Below are 6,142 nucleotides of genomic sequence, written 5' to 3'. Positions count from 1 at the left end.
CCAGAACTGACAGAAAATTGAATTGTATGGAAGTCCAACAATTATTCATCCAGACTGGTAAGAGGGAAGGAGTCGGTGGCCAGTGGAGAGGAGTTGTGGCAGGAAAAAGTGGTAGCTGATGGACCTGGGCACAAGGAGGAAATGAGCAGACCCAGTGAGGTGCCCAAGGTGTCTGGCTGACTGAGGTCACACATTTGTGCCCATATAAACCAGACAAAAACGGGCAGCAAGACAGACCTTGCAACCCAGGGCCCCATTGCTGGGAAATAAAAGCCTGAAAGCACCAATTGAAAACACTTGTGGGGGTTGAGGTCCTGGGAGGGACTCCCAGCCTCAGAGGAGAGTTCATTAGAGAGACCCACAGGGTCCTAAAATGTACACAAGTCCACCCACCCAGGAACCAGCACCAGAAGGGCCCAATTTGCTTGTGGGAAGTGGCAGAGGGCACTGAAATCTGAGAGAGAGAGAGGAGCAAGCACCATTGTTCCCTCTCTGACCTGCCTGCACATATAGCATCACAATCCAGCCACTGGGTTACCCCACCCTGGTGAACACCTAAGGCTCCACCCTTCGCTATGTAATAGGCCTGACCAGACACCCCCCCCCCAAAATGGCTTAAATGCAAGAACAGATCAAAGCCCTAGAGCTGATACTTTTAAGTGACCAAGAGATAGCTAACCTATCAGATACACAGTTCAAAGCACTGGTGATCAGGATGCTCACAGAATTGGTTGATTTTAGTCACAAATTAGATGAAAAAATGAAGGCTACACTAAGTGAGATGAAGGAAAATTCACAGGGAACCAATAGTGATGGGAAGGAAACTGGGACTCAAATCAATGGAGTGGACCAGAAGGAAGAAAGAAACAACCAAACAAAAAAGAATGAAGAAACGAGAATTCAAAAAAATGAGGAGAGGCTTAGGAACCTCCAGGACATCTTTAAACGCTCCAACATCAGAATTATATGGGGGTACCAGAAGGGGAAGAGGAAGAGCAACAAGTGGAAAACTTATTTGAACAAATAATAAAGGAGAACTCCCCCATTCTGGCAAAGGAAATAGATTCCCAGGAAGTCCATGAAGCTCAGAGAGCCCCAAAGGAGTTGGACCCAAAGAGGAACACACCAGGACACATAATTACATTACCCAAGATTAAAATGAAGGAGATAATTCTAGAAGCAGGAAGAGATAAAGGGACAGTCACCTACAAAGGAGTTCCCATCAGACTGTCAGCGGATTTCTTAAAGAGACTTTACAGGCAAGAAGGGGCTGGAAAGAAGTATTCCAAGTCATGAAATCCAAAGACCTACATCCAAGATTGATCTATCCAGCAAAGCTATCATTTAGAATGGAAGGACAGATAAAGAGCTTCTCAGATAAGATCAAATTCAAGGAGTTCATCATCACCAAGCCCTTATTATATGAAATGTTAAAGGGACTTATCTAAGAAAAAGAAGATAAAAAAGATGAACAGTGAAAAGACAGCGAACTCACAGTTATTGACAACCACACCTAAAACAAAAGCAAACTAAGCAAACAACTACAACAGGAACAGAACCAGAGAAATGGAGATCACATAGAGGGTTAGCAACAGGGGAGTGGGAGGAGGAGAGGGGGGAAAAAGGTACAGAGGATAAGTAGCATAAACAGTAGGTAGAAAATAGGGAGAGGGCAAGAATAGTGTGGCAAATGTAGAAGCTAAAGAACTTATGACACATGGACATGAATTAAAGTTGGGGAATGTGGGTGGGAGGGGGTGTGCAGGGTGGAGGGGAATGAAGAGGGGGGAAATGGGACAACTGTAATAGCATAATCAGTAAAAAATATTTTAAAAAGCTTTGCAGAAAACATAGTTAAACATATGCCCTAAATAATACTGGGAGGCCTTTTACTATGGAGAAGGTAAGGCTGAGTACTAAGGGGCCACAAATAGTCGGTGTTACATAAATATAGACATGGAACTTGGTCTCAGACTCCTAATCCAGTGCTCTATTAACTCTACTACACAACTGAAAATGTGAACTCTGTATCATGGAGGAGGGATATGGGACTGAGAAATGCTCAAGACTTAGTGGTCACTATCCTACATCATTTCTTTGACTCCCTGATTTTACATCTGTAAAATGGTTCATTGGATAAAATGGTCTCTTAATTTCTATCAGCTAAAATGTCTTATCTCTAAATTTCTATCAGCTAAAATGTCTTACGGGTTTTAAAAAGCAATGGGAGCTGCAACGGAGTGAGTGATTGACCACATGGAAGGAGTCTGTGTAGTTCTCTCATGAATGGCCATTCTGGTTTGAGATCCATCATGGAGCTCCAGGATTAGGCTGAATTATAAACCCACGTCTTCTCTTCAGAGACTGTTTGCCTAAATGAAGGTTAAAGTGGTTGCCTACTCAACAATGACTTCTTCGCTTATTTTCTTGTCAACAGGATCCAGTTTTATTTGAATGTTGGTCAGGAATACTGTGGTAACTTGACTGTAAAGATGGCTGCCACCAATTCCTTCCCTCCCTGTGCATACATGCTGCTCCCCTTGGCCCCCCACTGACTAGTGGGTTCTCAAACCTGGGCTGGACTGGATTGACCCAGAGAATATGGCAGAAGAATGTGACATAGTAAAGGTGGCTGGTTCTAGGCTTAGCTTTAACGATGACTGGAAAACCCTAACATGCTTTCCCATCATTTTCCTGAACACTTTCAAACACACACACACACACACACACACACACACACACACTTTATTTTGTTTATTTTTTTGTCTTTAAATTAAATGGGATTCTGTTGCCCCGCAATTTGATTTATTCACTCAGTGTCTTCTTCCTATGACAGTAGCTACATTTGATCTGATATAATGCAATAAAGTGTCCAACATTCTGCTTAGCAAAGTTAGCACTTGATAAATATTGATGCATCAGTACATGGAGCATGCGGGGCTATTATCAGAAAACAATTGCTGTCTCCTGACCATTTAAACTTTACTCAGTGGGGAGTGCTTTTGCTTTCCCCCAGCTCCTGGATGAAAGTCCTGGAGTCCCACATCTCCTCTGAGCATCTTTAGGTAACACACATTTCTAAAGTCACTTTAAGTTGTATATACAGTGTCAGTTCAGAACCACATGTGAAAGAAACCTCTCAACTTGATTTATAATTAAACTTCAAACTTCTCATTTAGCTAGGACCTGCTGTAGGTGGGAAGCCTCATTCTGGGAAAGGTGGGTGGAGTTCAAGTTCTTTTTCTGCATCCTTTCTCCATCTTATCCTTGTACCCCTCTTCTGACATCTTCCATGCTCTCTGACACTCCAGGGTTGAAACAGGAAAATAAGTTGCTATAAGGAGGCAGGGAAGTTATTTCATGGCTGGATGATTTTGTGCTTTCTGAATCTGGCAGCTTTTAACAATGAACTCTTTCTTATGAATGTTTGCATGGGTTCTTTTGGGATATCCCTAGCCACTAGGGACTTCCCACCTGTATTTCTCTTGAAAAGAATGATGGACTGGCTTCCAGCTGGCTGCTTTCCAATTACGCATTCCCTCGAAATACATTGCTACCTCCAGCTTCTCTCTGCTGAAGTCTGTCCCCTCTCTCAGCTGGCCCAATTGGACAGGCCCCAAGAAGACATCAAACTGTTGACTCTTCCCAACAACCCACATCTGGCCCCTGGAAATCACTCAAATATTGCTTCCATAAACTCTTGCAGTGCAGGCCACCCCAACACAACCCCACCTTGCCTTCAATTCATCTGTCAGTAGTGGACAGCCTGCCTCTGCTTTTCAGTTTTTTACATGGGCTCAGACATTAGGTTCACTCTGTCCCTGGTCCTCTTACCTACAAGGATGTTTCTTTCTTTCTCCGAGTGGTGTCTCTGGAGCTTCTCCCTCTTAACGTGGGGTAAACAGGGAGCACCCCAAACCCTTCCTACTTGGTGAAACTCCGAGTACAACATAGTCTTCAGTAGAGAAGTGCTCCTGACATCCTCTTAATTTCCTATAAGTGGATATTTTTGTATCTTTGAATAATAGAGTGAGAGGTTTAAGAGTTCAGCAATAGGCCCTGGCTGGTGTGGCTCAGCGGACTGAGTGCTGGCCTGCAAACCAAAGGGTCACCAGTTGGATTCCTAGTCAGCACACATGCCTGGGTTGCGGGTCATATCCCCAGTTAGGGGTGTGAGAGAGGCAACCAATCTCTGTTTCTCTCCTTCTCTTTATCCCTCCCTTCCCCTCGCTCTAAAAATAAATAAATAAAATCTTAAAGAAAAAGTGTTCAGGAATGGGCCGTGTTTATATTGCACCTTCATTCCTCAGTGGGAACTTCTAATTTAGCATCCTCTTACATCAGCTATTACTTTTATGGTTGTTTTTGTTGTTAGCTACTATTTAAAAAAATAATCTCAGTGTTTCAGTATGAGTGTTATAATTTATTTAAATCTTCTAGCAGCCATTGAGGTGGTTTCCAATTTCTCTTTATTAAAAGTCATGCATTCTTCTTTTGCCTGCGGCAGCCTGAGTACACTCGGGCCTCATGAGGGGTTTGTCTGCAGTGTCCTCTGCTGTGACAAAAAGAAGTCTGGTTGGTCCCCAATGAGACCAATGATATTGCCAATGCCACCTCCTGTCAGCAGATTTGGAAGCTGATCAAAGATGGGCTGGTCACCTGGAAGCCTGTAACTGTCTGTTCCCGGGCTTGGTGCCAGAAAAACACCTTGGACTGCACAAAGGCAGGTGTCTGTGCAAAGGTGCCGCCACTGCGCCAAGGCCTGGGGAGGTAACCTGGGTGAGGAGGGTGAGAATTTGCTGCTGGCTACTCAGAAGATACCGTGAATCAAAGAGGTATTAGAAGGGCCACATGGACCACAGCCTGCACCTGACAGGGAAGGGGGACATGTTCAAAAACAAGCAGGCTCTCCTGGAACATAGCCACGAGCTGTAGGCCGACCAGGCTGGTGAAAAGCTTCTGGCTGACCAGGCTGAGGCCTGTGGTTCTAAGACCCAGGAAGCTCACAGGCGGCTCCAGGCCAAGGAGGAGGCAATGATCTGGATTCTGTATGAGGAGGAAGGGACCAGGAAATAAAGGTCCATCCACCTCTCTTACCCGTGCAATTAAAAGTGACTGTGGCAATTACATGGATCAATCATTGTATAAAGTAGCCTCATCTACCAAAAAAAAGTAATGCGCAAAGATATGTTCAAGGATGTTTATGTTTATGGACAAGTTTGGAATTTCTGTAGACTAGATTCTTGAATCTATTGAAATTGTATTTAAATTGAAGTTGCTGCCCAGTTTTCACTTCCTTAACACTGCTTTCTCACCTTCTCATTAACACCAATATTTACACTTTACCGGGGTTCAGGGTAAAGTCTTTTCCCCTGTGTTTCAACATAAAATTTCCTGATTAATAGAAAAGCTCATCATCTTTACATATCTTTATTTGCCATTAGAATATCATCTTCAGTGAATTTTCTTTTTATAACCTTCTCACACTTCTTTTTCTATTGGTTAATTTGTCATTTTTCTTGCTGGTTTACAGATGCCTTTAATATATTGTGGATGTTAATCTAGTCCATGATTTTAAAACTGCCATCCATGGTGCCCTGTGTTTTTGAGGAGCTCTGTGAGCTGGGTGTGGGTGCAATTTCTTGAAATTGAGAGGCAGAACAGACAAGATTCTTGTTCCCTCCACCTCTACCACACTGGGAGCCTTTATAAGACTGTTTTGGGGGAAAAATGAAGAATGTTGCTAAAAATAAGCATTTGAACCAGGTCATCTCTAAGTACTACTGTCACTCTGAAATACTGTGATCTTTGACTCTATAATTCAAAAACATAGTTGTTGTCAGGAACAGGAGATAGAATCAGGACTGCTAGATGATCACATCTTTTTCAGAGCTTTATATGTTAAGTATTACTGAGCACCTACTTTGTCCAAGGCAGCACACAAAATGCTGATACAGTTGTATACAAGGTAGCCATGGTTCCTAGCTCATTGGTTCACCAGCCTGTGGTTGGTTGAGAGACTGTTAGCAAACAAATAATTGCAATAAGAGATACTGGGGCTTATAAAAGTCACTTGGTATAGTATCCTAATCCAGGTGAAGGGAAAAGGGCTGGAGATTGGGGGTGGGTGGGTGGGACAGGA

General features: G+C 43.3%; 1 pseudogene; it reads left to right on the top strand.

Annotated features, from left to right (window-relative positions):
* Positions 1-4,481: 4,481 nt before the first annotated feature.
* On the top strand, positions 4,482-5,076 carry LOC119036167 (60S ribosomal protein L19-like; annotated as a pseudogene).
* The last annotated feature ends 1,066 nt before the right edge of the window (positions 5,077-6,142 follow it).

The sequence above is a fragment of the Artibeus jamaicensis genome, unplaced genomic scaffold (genome assembly GCF_021234435.1).
Source record: "Artibeus jamaicensis isolate MK-2021 breed Jamaican fruit bat unplaced genomic scaffold, CSHL_Jam_final contig_354, whole genome shotgun sequence".
NCBI lineage: Eukaryota > Metazoa > Chordata > Mammalia > Chiroptera > Phyllostomidae > Artibeus > Artibeus jamaicensis.
The sequence above is the reverse complement of the archived record's forward strand: the minus strand, read 5'-3'. Positions and strand labels throughout refer to the sequence as shown.